This window comes from Ammospiza caudacuta, chromosome 10 (genome assembly GCF_027887145.1).
Source record: "Ammospiza caudacuta isolate bAmmCau1 chromosome 10, bAmmCau1.pri, whole genome shotgun sequence".
NCBI classification, from domain to species: Eukaryota; Metazoa; Chordata; class Aves; order Passeriformes; family Passerellidae; genus Ammospiza; species Ammospiza caudacuta.
The window spans coordinates 8,157,117-8,184,679 of NC_080602.1; the positions used below are offsets into that span (position 1 = coordinate 8,157,117).

Below are 27,563 nucleotides of genomic sequence, written 5' to 3' on the forward strand. Positions count from 1 at the left end.
GGAAGGACACTGGGCAGCAGGAGAAAACCAGCCCCAGTTTGAGCAGTCAGAAAATACAACGGGGTTTTACACCTGGAAGGGAATTGAGCAATAGGCTGGAGACAAAACAGTGCAACTGACCATAAACAAGAGTTTCAAGTACTACAGAGTTCCAGCATTATCATACTAAATTGTAAAAAGAGAGGGCATTGCCTTTTTAAAAAAATTTCCAGGTAACAAAACTGTAGCAGTGCCTGGGAAAATGAGCTGTGATCTTCAACAAAGTACATCTGTGACGTAAGTTAATTGGAATATTTCCTGCTGAGACACAAACTGAAACAGAAAAACCCACCATAAGAGGAGAGTGAGATGCCTAATACAGAAGATGAGAAAACAAAGTCTCTTTGTCATCTTTCACTCTCTTTTCAGACACTCATCTACCAAAGATGTCAAACAGATAATATGCCAAGGCAGCAACCCAGCAGGAAAGGGATACCACATCCTAACCTCCTGCTCTGTAACTCTGCCTTTCCTGTGGGGCATCACTGAATTACAGTTCAAACTTCAAATGGAACAGAAAACCTTTTAACACACTACATAAAACAATAAACTAATTACCACTCGAGCAGACGTAAAGACACACTGTAGATTATCACTGCAATAACATTTACAAAAGTCAAATAGCTTCAGCAAAGAGCCAGCTGAGATGCACTTTGAATAGGGTAGCCAGATTTTCCTGATGCTCAGGGCAGACCAAGTACTTCAGAACAAAAAACCTGGAACAGGAATCCCAAACTGTCCTCATGATTTCCAATGTGCTTCTCAAGAATCTGTGGGGGTTTTTCCAGACAAAAAAGGTTTCTAGATGAACATGCACATTTTTCCATCTCTAAATCAGAGCTCTGCAATTACTCACGTAACAGGGTAAAAACTGGCTTGGTCCATCTGCTGCCTACTGCAGTGTCGTCCCTTCCCCACCCCCTTTATCTCTACTTAGGTTCCCCAGAACTGATGGACTGGAAATTGAATATGGGAAGAAAGCTTTAATTATGTCTTATATTGACATTTATGATTTTCTGTCAGAAAACAAACAGTATTTAGGTCAGACAGGATGCCAAGCTCTCTGTCTTAGGCAAGCTGGATTTCTCTGTCACGTGCAAATCTCTTCTGCACACTCGCGGTACATCTGAGCCAAACACAATTCTAGGATTTCTCTGCATCTCAGAGGAACTGTGACTCCAACTGAATGTCCCATGGCTTGATTAGAGTCACTACTGGAATTCCCAGGCAATCCTCCAAAGGTCTCCCAAAGGCCCAGGCAAGAACCAGCCTCACACAAGTTCCAGACACAGAAACCCATAGAGAACAAATCACTGGAGCAGGACAGAACACCCTTCTTTGTTAGAGGCTGAACTTCCTAAGAACTGGCCATTCTGACACTGCCTCCAGGAGAGAAGAGTTATCATTCTAGGGATATCAAAATCTTCAGAACACAGATGAAAAAAATTCACTATACTAAAATGCTAATTTACTGGTTTTAATTTCCCTAAACTTTAGAAGCTTTTGTGTATCCTTACCAAGAGAAGAAAACAAAACAAATTTTTCTCTATAGCTTCATCCTCAAAAATAAATAATACAAGGCTGTCAATATTCTCCAGACCCTTTGGAAATTCTCATTCTAGCTAAATGTTATTTTATTGCTGAAGCAGATATTGATCAATATTCCAAGACAGAGTGAGCTCCCTATTCAGATTATCCCTATCTCCCTTATAAAAACATTTCCCTACCACAGGAAGGCAATTCTTGTGGGAGAAGGGAAAAAACCCTACCATCTTTCATAAGGGATTTGTTGTCTAGATCAGCTTAAGGGTCTACATCTGTGTACCACAGACTTTTATGAATACTGTCAATGTCACAGTAAAAAACAAAATTCTGCTTCTGTAACTGTATGTTCCTCTGAGACATCAAGAAGAAATCATAATTTTAATTCTATGACTTGCTTACAGAGACAGAACAAACATTATAAATAGTATTAGCCCAAGACACTGAACTACTGACTCCCTGTGTTTACAACCTGAACAGAGGAATGTCATCTAAGGAATAAACCTCAAAGAGATGTCTTGGGAAAAGCTGAACTATACTGCAACCAGTTCTTCCCTGAAATATTTTAATGTCTCCAGAGGACCAAGAAAATATCTTTCAAAGCAAAACAAGATTTTTGCTGAATTTGTGTAAATTCTTATGGACTTCCACCAGAGGAACTGACTAAGCAGAGCTTTACAACCCACCCCAGAGATAAAACCCTCATGGTTTTATCTACATTTCCTGTCTCAGTTTTCTTTCCTAACAAAGGTTTGCAAATTATTTCCAAATAAAATAGCAAAGAAGTGTCTGAGCTCAATGAAGACATTTGTCCCTGAATGAATGAAGCAAGTAAAGAGTAATAACACAGAAATTTGTACTTGGAGAGGGCCAGGATTTATTCCATTGGTAATCCTGTCCCCCATGGACATGCATATTCCAAATGCACAGACAATTAGAGCCAAATGGAACAGCTTGCAGAATCAAAATCTACCTGAGCAAGGCTTCCCTTGACCTTGCAGGCACTTGTCACACTCAGTTGAGGGCTGTAAGCACTCCCATCCTAAAATGCGGCAGTGCTGCCGCACTAGGACAGGTCACGTAGAACAGGTTACTGACAATTGCAGATAATGTGCAATTCAGCAGGCTGATTGTAAGCACATAAAGTTTCCTATGGAAGAGCCCTGCTGGAGTGAGGTTTTCAGCAATGATCACTGCTGAACCCTTGAACTACTGTAGAAAACCAGATAGTTAGCATAATGTAGATTCTCTCTCTCTCTCTCAATATATATATATTAAAAGTAATACATTTGTTATATTTTACATCATTTTCTCAAAATTTCAGTCTAGATTTCTTAAATTCAGTTTAAAACAATGTTTAGTTATTGCAACATATTTTAGAACTAATACAATATCATATGAAGAAAAGGTAGAAAGATTTTTAGGCAGTCTTTAAGTCAAGGAGCACTTGATGTTGTTCCATGGATCAGAAATCCACCAATATCTGCTGTGTGCTGCTCACAGTTAACTGGAATTTTCCCCTATTATTCTATCCCTGCAGTGTGCCAATGGACAGATGGCAGCAAGGTACAAAGTACGTAATGGACACAGATCAGCTGCATGATAGGGAACCTGTACCTCTTTCCAGTGTTTCCAGGTTTTTGTCAAGAATGAGCTCTTAGAAAAGGCAAGTACATTTACAAGCATGTATAAATAAAAGAAGCATGTATTAGCATATTCCCATATACTTTCATAACTTAATTCTTTTCATACACAGAAGGGGAAGGATTTTTCTTCTTTCTTGGTTTTCTTCAATTGCAACCATAATCGGGCACACTGAAAAAGGAAGGTGAAACATGCAAGTGGAGAAACATTCATACAGTGCTGTGCAAAACTGAAGAAGAAAAGGGGTCAACAATCACAGAGCTGCACATTGTCTTGCAAGAGGCTTACAGTGGTCACAGGCTTTTATGCCTGTGGGCTGCCTTGAAAGGCAGTAGCTTGTGATTTACAACATGAACCAACTCATGCCATAAGACACTTCCTCTGAAAATAACATCCACAAATTTCCTTACTCATCCAATTAGGCACATGGAATGATGTAGACACTGAGAAAGCTTTTGCCTTTATTTTTCCATTAAGTGCAATGACCACAGGAATACTAAGTTTCTAGAAAAGAGCAAAACTGTTCTTCCAGTTGTTGAGATTAACTCAAAAAATCATAAGCAGGTAACTGCAATCAACCCACTCTGAAAACTTGGTCAAGCATTGCTTTTTTAACCTGATCTAACACTGAATTGTTATGAATTGAAATTTCACCAAACATAAACCAGAACAATTAAAGTTACAGCTGGACTCATATTAAAAGTAAACTGAAATATTTATTGCTTTGATCTCCAACACTCTGGACATCTAAAAAGACGTAACAGAAAGGTGTTTACTGGGATTTTTTCCTCCCCTTTCACTGCACTTTTCTCAAAATTGAGCAGATTCTGTCATTTACTAGAGATATAAAGATATAACTTTTTAAGGAAAATTATTAATAAAAGGTTAATCAGAATTTTGTAATGAACAAATGGGAAAAAAATTAAACAAGACATTTTTAAAACTAGAGTTTTGACCAATTAAATTTGTCAATGACAATGAGGTGCCGGAGCAAGTCAGCCTCTTCTCTTAATTAGAACCAACAGGGTAAGGGGAAATGGCTTCAAGTTGTGCCAGTGGAGCTGCAGGTTGGACATGAGGAAGAATTGCTTCACTGAAAGAGTGGTTAAGCATTGGGAGAGGCTCCCTGGAGGAGTGGTGGAGTCACCATCCCTGCAAGAGCTCAGAAGATGAGTACATGCGGCACTTCACAGGACAATTAGTGAGCGTGGTAGTGTCTGGTCAAAGGCTGGACTTGATTAACTTGGAGGTCTTCTCCAACATTAATACTTCTATGATTCTATTCATTTAAGCTACAAGACTGATTTTAGAAAGACAACCAGCACTGATTGAAAGACTTCAGCTGGTGGAAAACCCCTCCAATTCCAGATGGTTAATTAAACTTGCCACTGAAAATTTGGTCATCTGCTTCCATTCTGCCTTATTTAGCCCCATTTTCTAAGTCATAGAGCTCATTATACCATGTCCATGCATAAAAAGATATTCCTACTATCATTTGTCTTTTTCTCTGTTCTGGTAATTTTAGGCTACAACTAAATCTCCTCTTACCCTTCTTCCCCCCCCCCCCCCCCTCGCCAAAGTAAATAGTTAATTTTTATTTTTGCAAAGCTGGTGTTGTAAGAAGATATTGAGATATTGTAGAAATTTCAGCTCTCATCTCACATATAGGCAGATCAGTGCTCCTACAGTACTGGAAACTCACCTTCAAAAAATTAAATGAGTTGAGACTTATCCTTAGGCTTTAAAAAGACACTTTTACAGCTCAATAAAGCCCCATGTTGGTTCTGCAAGCACCCAGCAGGATTCTACGTGACAGCACACGACATTTGGGCTGTCAGGACAGGGACCCTGGTAGTCACACCTGCCAGTCACTGCCACTCCTTTTCCATTCCCAAGTGTCCACTGGCAGTTTGTACCCTGACAGCTGGGGACACCATGAAATGCAGTCACACATTCACCTTGCCTGTTTTAGCCTGTGGAGTGTCAGGCATGGCAATAGATTTTTAGCTTAAGACATTTTCTTTGTCTGGAAGTAGTTAGAGCATCTCATAAGAAGAGAAATTTCCTTTTAATTCATAAAGGGCTGACTAGAAAACATCCTAGTTTTAAACACAGAGCTCTCTCAACTGCAGAGTGTTGCCCCTCACACTTGCGTGGGTGGGCTATGAGCCTTCACAGATCTCTGACCTCACAGAAACCTTTATAAAAAACCCTCAACAAGCTTGTGAAAGGCCTTCCTATTTAAACCAGTACCAGGCAAAACTTTCAAAGAGTATCCGCAAAACAGAAAAAAACACATCTATTGATATGGAAGAGGAACTGATGATCAAAGCCAGTTAATCTTTAAAAAACATTGTTCTACTTTGAAAAACCTTCTGTGGTGACTCTTTTCAGGTATGTTGGAAATGCTCAAGTTGCAACCTTGAAATTGAGACCTAATAAACGACTTTATTACAAGGTTGCATTGTAATAAGTAAACATAAGACACTGATTCTAGATAAATCTTCTTTTATCACTTTTTAACTTCTTAGTCATTGGATTTTTCAAGCATAGTCATCTGCTAAGGTAGCTCTTGCAGTATGGATTTTTGTATTGCTTGCTTATTGTACAAATAAATAAACTGCAGACTTTCAGAACAGTTTTTATTGTGCTGTGTGGACACCAGGCAATGCAGTTTTCAGTCAAACTGCTGGAAATATAAGGTGAATTTTCATTATCACATAAGTTCTGAAAATATGCAATATCTTTGCGTTATTGAAATAAACCCCAACAAAACTTCGTGAAAAATCTGTATCTCAAAAAGGATTCTACCAAGCCCCTAGAAATTTTGTCTTATGTAGAATTATATATGTATAGGAACTATTGATAGAAGCAGGTAACCACACATTGAGGTACAATTTTGGTTTTAAGTCCAAAAAGGAATCTTATGTTCACTGGCATCCAGCAAGCAGTGAAATGGACCCTGAAGTCAAAATGGCAACAAAACCCCCTGCTATGTTCTATTTGTTGGCAGAGCTGTACCTCAGCAGACACACATCTTCCCATCTCACAAAATCAGCCTACGTATTTTGTCTACCATCCACTGCAAAAAAGGGAGAGAAATGCTGATTCCTTTTACAAAAATCTATTTATTTCCTGGCCACTCCTCTGAGGAATTGGAAGACTCATTAGATGAGATACTTCAAAGTCAGAAGCAAAGCTCTTTGGACACCGGCACAAGTTCTGCCGTACTGATTCTGCAAAGAAAGGCTTTGGCACCCAGAGGAGGTGAGTGAGACCGCAGGCTCTGTAAGTTACTTGGCTTTCAAATATTAACAAATGACAAGAGCAGGGGGAGGATTTTTCTCACTGATGATGCTGACACTGTATTTACACCCAACAGTAAGTCCCTATCACAGCCAGTCCAACCATTCTTCAAAGCATCAGCCTCTCTGAAAAAAAAAAAAGGCAAAAAAAGCAAAAAAACACCCCAAAACCTCCCAACACACACAGGTATTGACTAAATGAAAGGCACAGCAGCTTATGCCTCTTTTGCAGAGGTCTTTTTACTCAATGACTGGTGGGGCAAAATAACTGCAACTTTAAGTGATACCACAGACACTGTGAAAATGATGAGGTTTTTTGCAAGTAGGCATCCTTCTAGTAAACTTAGGAAAGTTTAACAGGAGTTTTCCAGTGTCTAAATAATAAAATATTTAACATACTGTACTGTATCTGGGAGATTCAGCTGCCTCTCTAGCAGTGGACAAGACTGTCTGGAAAAGCTGTGAAGTCAATTGTTCCTAAACCTGCAGGGAAACTTATATTTTAGTGTAAAATTAATAGCACACAGGAGGAATTATTTAAATTATTTTCCTTTAAATTGTAATAGTGTAATAGGACCATGTGACAAATATTCCACAAATAGGAATATACTGATGCAAGGAAAACCAGCTCTGTTAAAATTTGCACCAAATTAAGTCCCTCTCCCCAGCCTGTAGATACTGGATGGCAGGAAAGGAATGAACAAGGAGTCTTCTGGCTACTCACATACTTAATGTGCTCCTTTGCTGAAAACCTTGGAAATACACAGCATTCATTTCTTTAGGCCCTTACCAGAAGTCTTTTTTCCCCCAACTTCAGCAAGAAAATGTGTCAAAAGCTGCTAGGACTTCTGATATTCCAAAAATTAACACACTGTGCTACAGCTATGCTGTTTGCCATGTTCCAATTTTTCCTGCTTTCTCATTTAGAGTGATATTAGCTGCCAAAATATGTTTCAAGCTTGAAGACAAGAAAACACCTTCTAAAATTACAGTAAAATAGAAATAAAGTTGCTGCCTTGGTGAACCAGTCACACGTACAGAATCAGGGAATATATTGCCAGAGGTGAAAATATTACTTGAAGATAAGCTGGCAAACCAAGTTACCAACGTACAGTCACAAAAGCTTGATGGCCTTTGTTCCATCAACCAAATGATTGGGAAAATCCTTCTGAGACACAGAAAACAAAAGAATGGGAAGGGGAGATTATGTCAAATTATGAAAGTTAACAGAAATATCATTTTTATAGGAAATCCTCCATCCCATTCCTAGAGAGAAAAACTAATCATAAAAACTTCCTGAAACACAACAGTTACTAAATCAAAGCCACTGCAGTAATGTGAGTATTTTATTAGGTAGTAAGTTGCTCAATTCCCTTTCCTACTAAAAGATCCCATTTTAGAGTCCTCAGAGCTCAGAATTATTACTTCTGCATTCCATCCATCATTCACTGACCACAGCCGTGGCTCAGCTTTTGGAGGAGACAACCCTGAGCAGGCATTTTCCCCATGGCAGCTCCCAGAGAAAGCCAAGGCTGTGGCAGCAGCAGGAGCACTGTGGGAGCAGCTCCCCTCCCCGCCTCTCTCTTTGGGAGCTGCACTTTCTGGAGTGCTGCATCCAAAGTTATTTGCTGCAATACCTGAAGAAACAGCTTAGCTCATCAATCAAAAGCACATTCTCAGACACCCACAGCAAAACCGCCCCCACACACTGTAGGCAAAATGTATATGTGTACCAAGAAAAAGAAAATAATGATTTCTGACAGATGAGCAAGCTTTTTAGAAAAAATAAGTCTGTTATCATTTAATTATTGAATTTGTACAGCATCTTTAACTACCCAGTTGCACAGATTGCTGTAGTACACTGGATAGAAAATTCAGTAAATTCTGTTTCAAACTCCCAGTCTAAGCTGTTGCATTACAAAATGATTCTTGTTTGAATAATAAAATTAATTTTAAAATTAACTGGATGACATACCAAACCAGAATTTATTTTCAAAACCTGTGGAAGGTTTTGAAACCCACAGAAAAGGGGATGTTGAAGTATTCAGTCATAAACTTATACTTGCTTACTTGAAATATTTGTTTCCCACTGCTACAAATACATTTTACAACTATTTTTGCACAGCATCCTTTCAGAAAGCTACAGTACTAGGGCTTGCATTCTGTAGCTGCTTTGATTTACAGATTTCTCCCTTGGATATCTGTTGAATTCAATTCTCACTTAGCCTTAACCATCACATTTCATTCTCCAATACATGGAATCTCCTATACCAAATCTGATTGCCTTTCAGAAAGGCATCTCATCAAACTCAGCTCTTTCTAAAGGAAAAACACAACAGAATTAGAAAACCTTTTTATCTCAGTATTTGAAATTCTTTTGGATTGTATAATCCAGCCTATTGAAAAAGATAAACTATTCAAATTGAGTCTTCATGTATCCACCCAAACCATGGAACATCTATGAAACACGCGTTAATCTTGTCCTAAACAATTTTCTACATAATCTATATCTTCTGTTATCTAGAACACAACCCAAACTGGATATTACACCTGCATCTAATAGCTGTAGACCACTAATAGCATTTCTGATTAGACAGGGGTACCTATTCCTCAGATAAAGCTGTATCCAATCATCCAAGTCAAGCTACTTTGGGCTTTCTAAACTGTAGAAAAGTGAAATATTGCTACCAAAAAAAAGAAATATTCATCAGAACTATGATAAAAGAATTGTGTGAAAGGCAGCATGCTGGAAATTTTAACAATCCTACTGCTTCTCATAATTTGGAAGAAATGAAAATTGTACCAGTGATTTAAGGGAAAAAGCAAGCTTTTACTCCTGATGAACTGTAAGCATATTTTTTACTGTCTTACTTCTCTTAATCTGGGAAATGTGTAGTGACTGAGCTCATCAGCACATGCCTGCAGGCCGCAAGTGATACCCTGGCTATGCTTCCTTACCCTTTCACTCTTCTGACACAAGACTGCTGCTTTCTTCTGGGGCCTTGCTCAGGAGAGGGCTCATGAAAGGCACAGACTTTTATCTCTGTATCTTGTGCCTTAATGATTATGAAGAATTATTGTACAGCTGTTGATATGTGTAATTTAAAAAGAAAAAAGACTGTATTAGTAACAAATCTCAGAGAATTGGCACTGCTGAGGTTGTTTATGGCTTTGGAAAGTTGGGGGATGAGAGATTTTGCTGACATTTGCACTTGGATAGCATTGAAACATGAAACAAAAATGGTTCATAAAATATATGTTAGTTTCTTGACACCACCGGAAAATAACACTACTCTCTTCCCAAATTACACATAAAAATAAAGAACTCTTCATGATGGCTGCTTTCTGCAGAGCTCACATAAATGGCTCCTAGCTGCCACTGTCCGGCCCAAAGCTTAATTCCACTGAGCTGCTGAGAATAAAAGAGTGATTAAAGGAATTCAGTGTCACTTCCAGTACTGGTTTTGCAGTATACTGGGACACTATAATGGATCAGCATCCCTAATGCACTTTGGAACTCCAGCATGTGCCTGCTGTACACCCCAACTCAGAAATCTCTCTGATAAAGACTTTAGGCCACATTTTCTATATAGCTGGAAACCACTGGTTTCATGTAAAGCTGCATTGATCTGATTTTAATACTCCCAGCACAGAATGTGCTGGATCTGAGTTCCAAAGCTGAACTGCAGTAACAGCATCCTCAGCAATTGGAAAGACTATTTTCCCTTCTAAAACACAAACATCTGTCAAGCTCTCCTCTCTACAGATGTAGTAACTTTTCTTACTTAAAGATGTATTCTTGACTATGAAATCCTAAAGATTCACTATCTATTATAACTTTTACTTTACAATCCAGGCAATGATGGGAACACATTTGTTAACTCTAAAAGAACCATAATAAGCAACCTTTTTTTGGGTAATCTATTAATTCATTTTATGACAGAACACATAGCACAGCTATTTGAAGAGCTCCATGGGAAACTTCACCTAAAGCAGACAGTTGTACATTTCCAATTAAAGTCAAAAAACTCTCTGCATTCCATATCTGCTTCAAATTTTGCTTTTAATAAAAGGAACTGCAACATATATACCTTCTGAAGCAAAATTAGTGAAAAAACAATTAAAGCAATTTGAGGAGGTCTCAAGAAAGAAAGAAGTGCTATTAATTTTAGTATTAGGGAGAGGTTCAGAGAGATGACACTAATGTCAGTAGGGACAGGGTGAAGCTCTTGGATTCCAGTCCAAACCTCTCAAATTCAATGCTCTAAATGAGAGTCCAAACTCTAAATTTAGGTGTCTAAAATTAAAATGGCCTAAGGGGTCAACAGTCTATCTTCCAGTTTATTTAAGAAACCGTATAGTTACTCAACTGTGTGAAGAAAAAAACCAACCCGAATCACAGAGCTCATGCCCTAAGTTCACGTGCCCAGGTTTAACATTAAATGTGTTTTGCTGTGTTCTATGCACTGATTTTCCCTAAAGTTAAAACTTTTGCCTCAGCCACAGGGGTCTCTTTGCTCATAGTATTCTGAATATGAAAAACCCTCTTCACATGCCATGGGCAGCAATACAGCTGATTAACACATGTATTAAGCAGCTGTTCCCTTCAGTTTTTACAAATTTGGCAACTGCTTTCTATACACTCCTTCACTCCCCCCTTTCCCCTTAAGTGATTTATCAAGGGAAGAAGTACAATCCAGAATCTGAGTGTTAATCCTCCAAATATTTAGTAAACTACAGTTGAGAATAATTGGAAGTTATAGAATTGCACTGCCAGAAGATGTAATGACAGGTTAATAGCAGTTGAGAAGCTCAATTCCTGATTTTAAAGGGTCATATATAAAATTTTTTTTACTCTCTTTTTTTTTTTTTGCATCTTTGAGAAGTTTTTAAGACAAGCACAAAATATGTACACTTTTGAGCGGACTATTACATCTCCTAGTGACAGCACCTGACTCTAACTCAGACTGAGGAGAGATGTGCTGTAAATATTCCAAGTCTGCACTTCAGCACCTGATGTATCCATCAAAATGGTGATTATCATAACATCATTTTGCAAATGCTCTTCATGGTGCAGGAAATGTTCTAACAACAAGAGATCTTAGTCGATGAGCCAATAACCACAGAGCCCCTCATCAGGAACCCAACTGCCCTTTCAATGCCAGGTTTGCAGCAACAAACCTCACACACCTTGTACATAACATTCACTGTCCTGTAGAAACAGAGACTGTGACAGTTCAATCATGTCTTGCACCTGTGAGGTTATTTTCATCCCAGGTCATGTAAGAATGAAGTAATAAGGTGGCATTGCAAATCCTTGCTGTTAATGATCTTTATATTAAACCACATATGTGAGAGAAGAAAAAAAAAACACCAAACCAAATAAAAAATACCCACCCCCAGTACAAGATTAGAACAAACCCAAATTCAAAGAAAATCCATACTGAAGAGCATTAAAAAAATCCTGCATCATTCACTCCCTAATAATCTCACTGGCTTCCAAATCAGCTCCTTGGGATGCCAGCATGGCCAGAGCTCCACTACACCCCTCAGCATTCCCTGCTGCAAGCCTAGGACACACAGGCGAAGGAGAAGGGAAGGGCCTCTGGAAAAACCTTGCACTGCCCAGCAGGAACAGAAACCACTGTATTCTAGATGTTATTGTGTCCTAGATGCACATGCACACAGAAATGCACACATATACACACATATGTATCGATATTTATTCCACTCTAACAGTCCATAAACCCCTGTGGCAAACATCTTTCTCCACCACAAATACAGGGAAGACTTACCATCCGGAATGTGTTTTGTCTTTGCATGAAGGTTGATATTTTACATCCCCAAGTGCTCCTGACCCCCTTTCTCTAATTGATTAAATGAAAAATAAATTCAAAAAGCACTAAGGCATCTCCTACAGTTCTGCCACAGAAGTAGAGCAAATTGCCCAAGCAGTACTTTGTAATTTCCTTCTGAGTTAAACCACAGAAGTGCTTTTGATTAGAACTGTGGCAAACACACATTTTGCTACTATACCTTTGGCTTCAGTCAGCAGCACAGCTCTTGGAGTGGTTGAAACCTTCCCATTAAATTTGACACTCAGCAGCAGAAAGGACGCTAAACCAACAGAAGAAACTATCAGGCTCCATATTGTTTTCTCTTGGGAACATTGGACGTGCCAATAAACCCTCTGATTAAAACAGATCAGCAGAACCAAAAGCTGCAGAAACACTACAAGGAAAGAACATGAGATGAGTATCTGCTCCTTAAAAGGCCTATGGCATGAGAAAATAAGTTTCCTCATCTCTGAAACTGTTCTTCATATTCCAAATGCTTTCTCCCCAACATATCCTGAAGCATAAAAATAACAGCCAGAGAAAGTGCTCTGCTGCTTCTACAGTGCAATTCAAGGAAGTCCATTAACATTTCTTTCTAATTTATAAGCACTTTAGTAACTGAAAAAAAATTTTGGGCAGCCAACAGTGAGATGGACAAGTGATGCTTTTGGACCTTGATTGCCCCCAAAGACTTTCTATTTCTGGGGTCAACTGCCTCCAAGCATGAAAGAGCATCCAGCTGGACTCCCAGACTCTGAAAAGTGAGGGGAAATGTGACCCTACCCCAATCCACAAAGAGACACCCTCACGTTAACTATGACAGAAGCACCAGAGCAAAAGGCCATCAACACAAATGAAAATATATAAAGGAATAATCAAAATTTGCAATAAGAACAAAGACATCTTCTTGCTACTGTTAAGTCACCTTAGTTTTTTTTAATTTTACCTGTATGTTTCTACATTCACAGTCAACAGGGGAGTCTTTTGCATCATTAAAGGACTACAACACTACCTGAAATTTATCATGTCAAGTACTGCAGCATGTGGAAGTTCTCACATTAGAGTTCTCACATTTCACACAGAGTAAACCTTGAAATTGTCATGTGAGGTGCAAAGTGACAGTCACATGCCGTCCCTCCTCTTCTAGCACCAATCCACATTTGGATTCCTTTCAAACCAAGTAAACTTAGAAAGTCTGTGTGGAAGTATGCTGCAAAGGCAAGATGCTCAGGTTAGTGAAGATCAGAGGCCATGACAAGGTGAATGAAGGTTTTCCTAATGGCAACAAGCATAGCTTTTGGCATAAGTGCATCAGGGAAAAGAACAGCTCCACTGCAAATGCTAACAGGCAGCAGAGGTGGGGATGTGGGGGGATCTGTGGGTGAGTGGAGCTGCATTCTGAACTCTCAGGCAGAAGCCTGGAAATTGCTCCCTGTACGGGCGGCTTGGAACCCTCAGTGACACCTGGGCTAAACACCACAGTCACATTCTGAGTCCTCCAACTAGCACAGAGGCAGAACATGCAGTTAAAAAGGCTGCTCACACATGCTATTCCTGCACATTAACTGGAGAAAAACAGGAGTTGAAGTGTTGAAAATAAGGGTTCCCTGAAAGCAGAAGCAGTCTCAGAATGAAGAGGCCAAGGAAAGAAGGCAGCAAACATCATGACCAGCAACAAGAGAAAATCCTAGAGATCAGAGATTAGTGGAGACGAATGCCAGGGGATGCCCAGGAACCCTGGCCAGTGTTTTCCAAGCTTGGTAACTTTGAGGAGAGGCACAGCACAAATCAATGTAACTTTCTACCCAACCTTCCCATCCTAGCAGTGCTCACCCTGCTGGGAAAGGAAAAGCCACTGAAGGTAGTGGGGACAGCAGAGCAGCTGAGTGATATCCCAAATGGGACCAACTGATGAAAGCCTAACCCTTTCTGGTTCTACAATAAACCCACTTCATGCTGGTTTTAGCTCTGCCTCACCTTTGACAGCAGCAACACTCAATTTCCTCTTAGTTCTCCTCAGCAAGCTGTGGCCTACCTTTGGAATAATACTGCCTGTTTATAGATGTTTAAGCACATTTGATTCACCATTTACAAAATAAAAACATTATATACATCTAACACACATCTATATATACATCTAACTCCCTCAAATCCAAGAATAATTAATGTTATACTGATAGCTGCTGCTACCTCATGGAAAACACAGCCTAACAGATTTTAAAAAATAAACACTAATCTAAAACTGAAGTTCACAATTAATAATAAAATGTTAGGAATCCATTGAAGGATGTCAAAGAATTAATTTTCATTTCAAGATTTCTACTTCATGTATCATGGAAAGAAGCATGCAGGAGTATAAAAGCTTGAACAAAGAGCATCTTATTCTCCTGGGAGTTCATTTTATGCTGTAACTGGTGAAAAGCCTCTTTAAAAAGGTTATAAATACCATATTAATTTCATTAGGAAAGCTCCCATGGCATATTAATTTAATTTCTGGCACTGCTAGTGCATCTTTTTAGATGCATAAAATCTTAGAGGTAATTTCATTAACAGTAAAGATCTGAAAAAGGCAACTAAAATATTTTAAATAGATTGGTGACAATTCAGCTAGAAAGCATACAAGTTTACTCTAATTCTCTTCCAATTAACACCACCCTGACACACAAGAGCTAGCAGGCTCTGCCACTGAAGTTGTTATCCCCAAGGCCTCTGTATTTGCAAAGACTGCATGCACAGCTCTCAAAAGATTAATGACCTGCTCATTTATTTAAGGCAGATACTCATCTTCAGTGATCACATATGAGCTCTGCAGCTAAGCATGAAATTCAACAGCTGTCTTAGCTTATTCTGCCAAGAAAGAAGATTTTTTTCTCCAAACACTTACTGCACTGGACACATAAAATACCCTAAGTGCCAACATTGGCAATAGCAGCAGCAGCTTCTCCATCCTGGCCTTGATTCTGTAGCCTGACTTTGCATAAAGGACTCTGAACCTACCATGGGCTCAGCAAAGCCAACAGGAGCTTCTGTCATAAGACAGATTTATAAAATGCAAGTAGATAGAAAGCAAGTCCTAGCAAAGAACATTTCACACTCTGAGATCACTTCTACAAATACAGGATGTTTATTTTGTATGTTTTAAGTCATGACAGTTCTAAAACCCTCATACACTTACTGCTTAACTGAAACATGAGCTCAGCTACTACACAAAAATAAATCCTTTTTTTTCAGTTATTTTAAACCCAAACTCTCCACTCAACTTCACTCTTAGTCACAAGAAAGGTGATACAAAAGGGCTTCTTTGAACAACAAAGACACAACCTGTGTGTCCAAGGCTGCTACTTTTTATTGATTCATTATATTAATCTAATGAGTTAAGAGTCTGTAAATCAGGAGTGGGAGTATTTTCTGAAAAGGATGCTAGAGTTCAACAAGACCCATAGAATTTTAAGAAGAAATTCCATCCCTGAGTTCTAGAGCTAGAGTGATTTCAGGAGATCAGACCATGAAACCTCATCAATGTCCCACCAGCCTCAGCAAACTAAAGAGACACGTCCCAGATCTCTATCTCTCCATCAAGTATCTCCATTTAGTATCTCTCCATCAAGATACTAAATCCCCACAGCAGAGGCAAAGTCTCTGAAGAATTTACCCTTGGATACATAGAAACTACATTCTGAAATAAAAAAGATAACTTTTAAACCTAGTCCCCTTAAAACTAAGGCAAATTTGGATAGTAAATTTTCCCATTCTTTGGGCATTTCATTTGAAGGGCTTTTTTAATAGGTAGTGAAAATGAATTTTAGAAACTTTGTTTCCTTACTGATCATCATTCACAAAGCAATATAAGATTGACAAGCATGGGATTCCTAGGAAAATATGGATTTGGAGCAGTTCTGGAGGATTCCAGAAAGGGAAAGGTTGGAAGGGAATGCTGAAAAAGCTGCCATAGCTTCCCAAAGACTACACCCTTGCAGGATCAGTTTTAAACAGGCATATCTAAGAGCCAGGAAAACATTTGTTTTAAGCACAGTACTGAAGAACAGACAGCACACAAGGGTTTGGGACTTAGGTGCAACTCTATCAGATACAGAATCAGTGTTTCATATTAGGGTTTTACAGATTGGCTATTGATGAAATTACAACTTCATCTGGAAGTTTAATCATCAGGACAATAATGAATTTTTTGAAAGTGCTTCATTGGACCTAGAAGCTTAAATCCAATTAAAAGAAGTCATGTCATCTCTTAAGCACCTGTAGTCAGCATTGGAAACTTTTGAAAAAATCTTCTCTGTATGGCTGCTAATGTAAAATAATTCATTTTAACCTGTCTCTGAAAAAAAAACCCCAAATCAGATTAATCTTAGCTATTCACACACAAAACTTGAATGTGCTATTGCAAAACATTAACAAAAGAGCTATCAAGCCACTGGATGTTAGAGCTATAGTCAACTTTACTGAATCCTGAGCCATTTACATACAGAGGAAAATTCCAGAGGAATACACTTTGTGAATGGCTAGTAATTCATTTAAAGGAAATGTGCTTATTTTTAACCAAAATATGTTTCCTGTAAATACTGTGAGATCCTGCTGCTAACTTTTTTTGTAAATACAAGAAACCCTCTTGTGTTATTTAACATGCATTATATGCAGTGACCCAATTTTACACTGCAAGGCTTGAAGAAGAGCTGTTGGATCAACAAATATGTAACACCACTACATTCCAGCCAAGCAAACAGTGGGAACGTGAAAAAGCAACACAGAAGGAGAACTGCATATTATTAGCAGTTCTCTCCATCCAGATATTTTATTAAACAGACCATGAGTTTTGTTTACCTGGCTGCTTAGGTATTTCTAAAAATTAAAATAAAAAAACCCAACCAATCAACTAACAAAAAAAAAAAAAAAAAAAAAAAAAAAAAAACAAAAAAAAACCCACACAACTTCCCTGGAAAATTACTGGAGGATTAGCTTATTTCCTACTTCAAAATAATTTTACAAGGTTTAAAGATTTCTACAGGTTTTGAGCAAAGATTTTTGCAATTTGACAGTAACTCATGCTTCCAGAACACATCCCTAAGTCTTCAACTACCTTTTCCACATCCTTTTCTTTCAAAAGTAGTGAAAGCTCCTTATAACTGTGTACATAAAGTTTTATATCTACAGCTACTGCATTTCATTGGCCTTGTAACTTAAGCTAGAAGATCAAACAAAGGTCACACTTTGCATAAACAGCTGTGCAGACAGGGAAGTTCTGCTTTGGCATTTCCACCTTCACGGCACCTGGTGAACCCCCGTCTGCAGTGCTCATTATCTCAAATTAAAAAACTACAATTAACACCAGGTTAAATTTATCATGGTATAGCAATAAAAACAAATAAGATAACCAAAAGATACTGTAATTAGAGTTTAACTTAGTAGACATTTTTGCATCTAGATCTCAGGATTTTACTCTACTGCATTGAATCACTTTTAAAATTAGCTGCTTTTAAGACTGCAAAATACACAGTAGTGATGAAGTTACAGGTTTCATGAAAATCTATTATTTTTTTCTTCCTCTCTCTAAACATAATGTATTTTCCATAGCCATATCCAAGAAAGATATGGCTTGGAGATAAAATATCTCCAGAAATCACACCTATGTGGCAAACTATTTTATACAGTTACATTTCGCCCCACTTTAAAAGTGAATATACTGACATGGCATCATTTCAAACAGCTGAAAATAGACTTTTTTCATAGATATTAGTCATGAGACATGTTTTAAAATATCTGGGTCTTAATCTGCAGCTCTCTGACAGTAAAAGACAATTTTATGGGTTTGAACAGAGTAATGGTAATAGCAGTGAACTAAACCTGCTTGTTGTCCATCCACTCTTTTGGTATTTCAGCTCAAAATGTATTTTACTGCCACAATTATTCCCTCTAAGGTAACTTTCTGCCAGAGAAACTCAGAACTCCACAACTTAAAGGCTATTTTTTGGCGTTATTCTACTAGAAGAGAAGGGCCACTTCAGTGGCCTGGAGGGGGTGGATGGATTTTGCATTTTTAAAGCCCCAGACCTCTTTTTCTCCAGTTCCTAAGGACCATGGCAGCTTGACTCTCAAGGAATTTGTTACAGAATCATTTTCTCCTCCACTGATAAGTCTCAGATATAGAAGAAAAATGATGCACAGAAAACATACATACACATGTTACTATAACCTCTGTAAGAAAATAATTGGGGTAATGCCAGTCATAGGACTGTTTCTACCCAAAATATACAGTAAAATTATGTGCTCTCCCAATCTTTACTTCACAAAAATAAATCAACTTCTTATGGAAGTAAACTTAATTATGAAATCCAAAGAAGGATATTTCACATTTTTCATTCTGTAAAGATACATTCAATGACAACCAAAAGGTTTCAGAGACATCTACTCTCATAAGTACATATCTCTCTATACTGGATAGGAAAATATTTAATCTTAAATATGAGAGGCATGTGGAATGAAAACTAACAACTGAATAGCTCTTGAAAGGGCCATTTCTCATGTAAAGCATATTTTAGGACACAAAACTGGAGGAAGGAAAATTATAACAGCTCTGTTTCTCAAATTCTTTATCAAAGAAAGTCAAGAGATTATCATCTAGATGCAAACATGTCATCAACTCCAGACACTTAGAACTGAGCTGCTCAGGGTGAGTGAGTATTCATCTCTGGTGTAGCAGAAGATAATGATTTGCGTTTCCATGCTTATTGAGGTCTTAGCAGCCTTGTGTGCTCATAATCAAGCACCTGATCTGCATTAGCACTGAGGGGAGCAGCCAGCAATACTTCAACTGGAAGCACATGCATCAGGTTTTCCAGGGTGAGTGCACCATGCTTATCTGCAGACATGAGAATTTCATCTTTTTGAAGTCAGAGTGCTGCCAAGCCTCATGAGCAGCACACCAGAGCAGCGAGGGGCGCGTGCCAGTGAGTGCCACAGCCTTGCTTTAAAGATTCCCCCATGTGGAATAAGTAATTAAAAGTTTGTAGCATGTGTTTTTAACCACAAAACCAGTTCAAATACACTTGGACCCTACTACAAAATTCTTATTAATTCTCCCAGCCACAAGGATTGAGATTCAGTTGCCAACTACTAGCCACTGTTTGACACATCCTCCTCTGCCAATCACAGAGAATTCCCTTTGAAAGGTAAAGGAACAGAGAACAGTATTTGGGATGGATTAATGGACAGGAAACAGGTATCTCCTGTTACAAAGATGATGTAGCCCAGCGAGAGACAAAGTATTTTTGTTGTTTTTTGTTGTGATTATTGTTACAAAAAACACAGCTCTAGATTTATGATGCTGCTCTTTCTTCTGCATGGGCTTTTACCTGTCAACGTCAGAATAAATTTTGAACAATGCAGAATTATAAAAACGTAAACTGTGTTGCCCAGGAGACAATACAGATCTCTACATGAGGTTTCTTAAGACAACCTTCATATAACATTTTTTCACAGCCTCGTTTCCTCCTATTCTTGCCAAGAAAAGACATCCTTTTAATAATCCTGGTTAAATTCTGTTTTGGGTATTTACAGCCTGACTATACACTAATAATAACAATAGCTACCTTTGTATTTCCTGCCCAAAACTGTTATACAGCCCTTATCTACTAGGCATGCTGAGGTTGGAATGCCAGAGCAGAGATACAAGTGCAACTACACACAGTGAGAGAAATATGAGGGAAAGAGCAAACCAAGCAAACCAGCAAAGCACTTCTGGGTACCTCAGAAAAGGAGCATTACTCATATGAGTGCAAGCAACTTTTCCTAGTTTATTTGAAATTCTGTCTTGAAGAATTGAACAGTGAACTGTACCACAACACAAACATCTAAGAAAACTTCAATTATAAACACAGATGTGAGTTCTGTATAGCTGAGATTCATATGCATCCATATAAAGAAGCCTGAAGGCATAAACTGTCTATTGCTAAGAAACACTTTGCTTCTACAGTTCTCATCAGCCACTGAGACAGTCCCAGCTAAAAGGCTCAAAAATTCATTCCTTCACACACCTCTTCTTTCAACACAGAAGTACTACTGCAAAAAGTCCAGTAGTAGAATATCTGATTTTCCTTCACCTGCATCCTGAGGTATCAAAATTGTACACGACAAGAAGCTGTGAGAGTAGCTCATGGGGCCTCAAATCTCTGTGGAAATCTTGGAAATGCCACCCTAAATGACTTCATATTGGTATGCTGTCCCATACCTTTACTTTGAACCTTGATTTTTATGATTGCTAGAAAACCAAACATGAAACACCATCATTGATATAAACCATTTCAGCTCTCGTGATTTTTCATTGAAATTCTAAATTTTCAGGTTAACTTCACAATCTCCAATTTTAATCCCCTCCTTGTAAATGCATGGTACTCAGGGATAATGAAAAAGGATACTACTTTTCAATGGCAATTTCCTACCAGCCAACAGCTTCAATTTAGCAAAGTGCAAATAGTGTGCCAACCTGGTTTTACTTAACCTTATCCTTCTGGCTTTCTCCATTATATGTTCTTCTGTTAATTTGTTCTGAAGGGAAGCTTGTCTCCAGCTCTTAACTCAGCTGTACTTGGCAGAACAGATGAACACACCATACTAAGTGAACCTTTCCCACATGTGAATTTTACAGGTTGTATACTTTGTCATTCTTTCTGCTGAAACTACATAAATCTGCCTTCCCTTTATACTCTGCCTTTCCCTTAAACCAGTTGTACTCTTCCAGAGACAAATATGTAAAAGGTTATTTAGAGGGATATGGAGGTGATTTCATTGCTTCACACTTAATTATTGTTTGTTAAAGCAATGCTCTATTTATACTAAAACAATCCTGTCTCATTACCATAATCGTATTTAGTACACCTGTATGTCCTCCTCTTCATCAGAATTGACAATGTAACAGCTCTAAAACTTGAAATAGAAGCTACTGGGGTATTATATATTCTCAGGTAAGAGATGGGCAGATGTTAAGGGATGGTAGATCTGAAACTGTTTCTGACACATCCATCTGCAATGCTTTGGTCTGGGTTCTGTTCTCAGGTAAGTATGTTACTCTGATTAGAGAAAGAGTGTTATCATTTCTGTATCTAAGGGTACAGTTTGATAGTCTGTGTTTTCTTCTGCTGTCTACTGCTTAGTACAGAGTAAATCTAAGTAATAACTCAAGTTCACCACCATCAAGCAACTGTCCTTTACATTGATCTCAGTTCTAAGAGGGAAAACTATTTAACACAGGATAAAAGCTCCTTTGCACTACCTCAGAAACTCTGCAGGCAACATCAGTGTTTGCACAGAAATTTAATCAGTGTATAGCTAGACAGATACATCTGGGTTCATCCCTCCATGTCCTTGCTGAGCAATTTCTAACGGGGTGTAAGTACCCCACAGAGTCACTAATTAGTAACAGTGAAATGACTCCGCCCAACCAGAGACAGAGCAATGCAAGCCAGGCATTGTTTCTCACACTTTGTTTCTTGTTGCAATAGACCTCAAAAGAGATGAGAAAAGCTAAACCAGTAAAGATATTAGTGTTATATGATGTTTTTGGGCATTCTTGTAATCAAGATTTGCATAGTTTGAGTCAGACAAGACCCTTTACAAACTCAGGCTCCCAAATTAAAGGTCTTCCACTGCTGTGCCATGTCTATGCACACACTGGCTATGGGACACAGTCCTTCTTTGCTTGAAGAGTGCTTTTGAAGGAAATTATACTTCTTGTACTATTTAGAAAGTAAATACAATGGAAAAAAGTAAAGTGACTGGACAACAAATATCAGCCCTGTAACAAAGGTCTCCTACCCCAGTGCCCTTGTTCTTGGGGCTAGAAGTCATCTGAGGGATGACTGAATTGTCAGTCACTCATGCATTTAGTGTTTCAGCAGTACCAATACAACAACCTGAGCCCAGTCTGCTCCGCTATACAAAGGAATTCATTCACTATGTTTTTCAATCAGAAATACAACATCAGCAGAGTTTCATTCCTGTTTAGGTGCTGAAATATAAAAGACAGAAAATAGAAAAGAATTTTTCATTCAGATTTCTAATAGGCACTGATTATTTTACCAGTTTCTATGGCACTATCACCATGGCAGCTAGCCATTTTAATCAAAGGCATTCGCACACATTTCTGATAACATCACACTATTACATCTCCTGGGCACATGCAGCAGTAACCACTTTGTACATTTCCATAGGACAGAGGCCACTAATGTCAGCAGACATCAGGATTAGAAATGTGATATTTCAAGCATCTAATTAAAGAACAAGATCTCAGTGTTCCTTACTCTAATTCTGAAAACAATAGTGGAAATATAACCATTGTGACCAAAATGAGAGTCACAATTCTTCCACAGCTTGCTCAGTTTCTACATGGGTTTTGCCCCTTCCTTGATTAACTACTCAATGCAAATGATTACTCAGCATATCCTAAGAGAATGTGCAAATGGAAAAAAAAAAATCACTGTAGAGAACTGAGTATCTGCAAAACACTGACAGATAAAAATAGCTATTTACCCTTTGTACAAAACCCCCATACTTTGCTCTGTGTACAGGCTAAATTGAAGCATTGCATACAAAACTGAAATCATGAGCAGACAGCAGCAAAACTCAGGGTTCTGACCAAAGGAATTTTCAATGTAGAACAGGAAGCATTCTAATTTTACTAAATATATCATGAAGAATTTACAAATATACTCAGCCTGAAAAATGCCCGGCAAGTACTGAAAAATACTTGCTGGAAGCAACAGCACTCCTTCATGTCATCTATGAAATACTTAAGAAAATAATTTTTCAAACTAACTTATAGCAAATTCATACTTTTTTCCTGAGATTTCTGGATTTTTTTTTTACTAAAAGTGTATTTCAAAAGGCTGAGATACTCTAAATAAATGAACTTATAAACCCTTTTAATAAAAGCTAATAAGCAAGCTGAACAAATTCTCTATTTCAAGCCTAAAGCTTTTCAAAATGTCCATCCAAGAGATATTAAATAAATACAGATAATGTGAATAATGCAAATAATGCCAATACAGATATTGTGTTGATATCTATATTGTGTCAGCTAAAAATCACTGACATAACAACATCCTAAAATAGACAACACTGACCTCAAATAGAGGAATAAGAAACTTAAATAAACTGAGAATGAGACTTACAATGCATCACAATTAGCTTTGCCTTTTCAAACTGCTTAAATTCAGAAATAATCATGAAAAGTCATGTTAGGAGAACAATATGAAAACAGAACAGTAAGTCAAGTCTCTCGTATCTCCAGTACCTCCATGCTTGTCAGATTTATAGTTTTTCCTCCCTTGGGTCAGTAGCTGGTGAAGGACAACAAAAAAAGTCTAGAAAATATGACGGTGAAAGTGTTGTACTGTTACATTTACATGTATATACTAATTAATCTGCCCTTAAAATAAAGCCAATCAATTACCACCTAGGATTTTAGAAGAGTTCTGCCATCTTACTCAACTTCTGTTTTGTGTCATGCTTTGCCTAAGGAAAACAATAAAAAAGAAATACAGGAAAATGCAATATAATATCCACGCAGTATTTCTACCACACCTCAACTGGTAAACTACTTTTTTATAAGTCTATACAGCTGAATTTTCAGACCTTCTAAGCAGCCAGGTTAATCTCCCAGTTTTTTCATTAGGGCAACCTGATTTATTTGTTTAGAAGGTCCACATACCATTTAGCTCCATGCTTTAGTCTAAATACCTATGAATGCTTGTATAATCATGTCAGTGATAAATGAACCAGTATAATACAAAATCTTCAATAACAACAAAGCCTTTTCTGTTTTCAGTCCTCAATGTAATAACAGTTGCACCTGGTATTTTAAGCCTACCATTTGCTTAATTAAAATTTATGTTTAATTTTATGTTTAATTTTTGCTTAGTATGAATCCCAAGATATCTTACGAAATTTGAGTCAAAAGGAGCTTCAGATTTCATTATGTTTTTGAAATGCAGAAAATATTAAAGAAGGAGGCTTCATTAAAAACTGCAAGATATGAAGAGTAGACTATCTGGACACAAACATTCTGCTAGTTCCCTTGGTCTTTTCCTTCTCTCAGGTCCAACATTCTCTCCTGTGTAACTCAATACATAATTACGCTTTGCAAGTGTTCTTCTCCTCCCATGAAGACTACAGAGGGTTACTGGGTCCAAAGGCAAGAACAGGCAAAATAACAGTATGTGACAGCACAATGATATACACATCTTTTTAATTCTTGAGTTTATATATAAATATAATAAATTCAATAAAAACATTTCCCCCCCCCCACCCAAATAACACAGATATAATGAATTCATACAAGACTAAATAATCTGAAAACGCCACAGGGATTATATTTAAATTAGATGCTCCATGTATAATGCTGGTTAAAACATAGATTCCATAATTTTTAAATAAGTAACACAAACTATGACAACAATTAGCACAATGGTTGCACAAGTAACATCAGTCAGTGTTCACAGCCGGCCTGTGCACAGCTCTATGAAATGCCTTACCTGGAGTCCCCTTCACTGAATGGCCTTTTTGCTGAGTCTGCCAACATGACAATAAGAGAGATGTGCCAGGGCACTGAAAGATGCAGAGTGAGGCTTAGTAGGGAAGACTCAGTACTTTTCTACCTGCTCACTACACAGTTCTTTGGAGTCTGTAACATCCAGCCAGCATCACCTCTACATGAATAAGTATTGATTAAACCAAGACTAAAATCTTCTAGAATCCACTGGCAAAAAAACCCAAACCAACCTTTTCCAAAACCAGATACATTATTATTAAGCAAACAATCAGTTACATTTGCACTATACACACACAAAAATATGACTCTATAAGACCTGATCCCTACCCAGTCTAATTCCCTTAACATTGCTATATTATACCTGAATTAAGCTGTCCTGGAGATGACTGAGTTTCTTGTAAAAACTACAGACATGAAAATGTAGTACCACAAAAGAACCAGACTCACAAAGGTGCCATTGCTACCCCACGTCATACCACGACTGCTGCTGTGTGGGCACACACAGCCCACAGAGGTTCTGTACTCCACACCAACGTTACAGCTTTAGCAAAAGCAGCCTTGCAATAAAAGGGTTCCAGAGGCTGGTAGGCACTGATATTCATCTCTATTCCAGATTCAAATGGAAGTCTAGCTTGCCCCTGCGTGAGCAGCACAGTCATACCAGGGAAAAATCTGGCCTCCATCCATAGAAAGGGACCATATAGTCAATTCACACCAACAGCAGAAAACAGAGCCAGATCCAGCCCTAACAGCTAACACACTCATATTTTAATAACAGATTGTAAATAATAAAACAACACTTCTCCTATCAACAGCAGTTTCAATTCCAGAAGCTTAATACAATTTGTTTTAAATCTGTGCCATAGCAACCTTTATTAAAGTCAATGTCATCTGTAAGGACTAAGTTAAAATAAAATGTGGGCCAAATGTATCAGACATTAGTTCCCTTTGATACAGAGCTCAGAACACTGACTGTATGTCATCTTAGATATGGTATGAGTTGCATACGTTGCAGCCAGCAACATATTTTAAACCAGGCCTCTCCAAAATACTTTCCCTGATCATCTGTTTTGAGTATTTGTCTGAGATGGTGAAGGTCAAATGAAAAGTGTGAAAGGTTTCTTTCGGCTTACATCAAATTTATATCCATATGCTAGAAAATGAGCACTATTCAGGCCCAGGGAGAGAAGCCTCAAGAGTTTGTTAAAATATGACAGTGTTTTAGCCGGTCAATTTAAAGGCACATCCAAGGGACAACAGAAGAGACCATTCCCTCTGGCTGTGGAAGCTGTGTATGCCCACGTAGCCATGAATATCACTGTGTGTGAGAGACACTGACCAGCACTGAGGAACTTACTGTGACAGAACTACAGCAAAAGTAGTCAACAATTTATCCTTTTATTTTCAGAACGGGCTCAGAGGGCACAGTGCATCTTTATGTCACACAGGTACCGAACGAGTCTCCAGACTTAGAACAGACATATTCCTACAGTCTCCAGGGTAAGCGTAGGGGTAGTGAGCTTCTTAAATTTAGATTATGTAAGGTCGTGTGCCTCACTGCATTATGTTTTATATACACGTTATATCTCACTGCACTATAGTGCACCCTGTGAACTCCTAATGAGCATTACTCCCGCAAATCCAGGCAGCACCCCCCTTTTGCAGCTGTTTCAGAAGAAGAACAAATATCATATGTACATCTAATAGTTATCGAATGAGGTCAATCCTGCCAAATGTCCTGACATGGTCTAAGAAACACAGAAGGACATCCCACCTGCCCGAATCGGCCTCTTGCCCGAGCAGCACCGAACCACCCGGCCAGGGAACGCGCTCCTTGTAGAGGCAGAAGCCGCGAATGCAGGAGCGAAGCGAGTCTGCAATGCAGAAGCGCTTCCCGGAGCTCATCAATGATCCGGGGGAGACGGGGCGGGGGCAGAGCCGGCAGCCCTGCCCGCATCCCCGGCACGACCCCCGCGGCACGGGGCGGGCGGGGTTCCGAGCGCCGGCCGTGCCCTGACGGGCTGCGGCCGAGGGCGCTGCCCGCCCGCGGCTCCGCGCAGCGACAGCTCCTGCGGCCGGGGCGCCGCGGGCAGGGCAAGGGCACGGCAGCGCCGACGGCACCGGCCCGGCCGCCCGCGGCAGGAGGAGTGGCAGCGCTTACCTGCTCCCGCCGCTCCTCCCGCGAGCCCTCGCTAACCGAGCTCCATCTTCCTCCGGCCGGGAGGGGGAAGGGGGGCAGGGAGCCAACCCAGCGCTGCCGTCCCCCCCCCCCCCAGCTGCCGCTTTCCGTCACCGCTGTCCCCCGCCCGCGCTGCCCGGCGCAGCGGCCGCCTCTCGCCCGCCCTGCAGACGGCACCGGGAGACGGAAAGCGAGACCCACCTCCCGCCGCCGCCTCCTTCTCATGAAGTCACCGGCCGCAGGGCCCTCCCTCCCCCGGCTGCCCGCAGCGGCCCGGGGAGCCGCGCTCCGCCCCGCTCCGCCCCGCGGCACAGCACGGCCCTGCCCGCGCCGCCTCCCTCCCTCCGTGCTCGGCCTCCCGGACGGTGCTGGCGGCCGAGCGCGGCCCGGAGCGGCCCCAGCCCCCGGCACCACGAGCGCTCCTCCGCCCCCCGTGGATGTCCCGCGGCACGGGGAGATGG

At 39.4% G+C, this 27,563-nt stretch overlaps 1 protein-coding gene across 1 annotated transcript in view; it reads right to left on the reverse strand.

Moving 5' to 3' along the window:
• OTUD7A (OTU deubiquitinase 7A) overlaps positions 1-27,314 on the reverse strand; it is a 99,419-nt gene extending 72,105 nt beyond the window's left edge. Inside the window, exon 1 of the mRNA XM_058811425.1 lies at positions 27,085-27,314. The gene's annotated coding sequence lies outside the window, so the exon portion shown is untranslated. The remainder of the gene's footprint in view (positions 1-27,084) is intronic.
• Between the last annotated feature and the right edge of the window lie 249 nt (positions 27,315-27,563).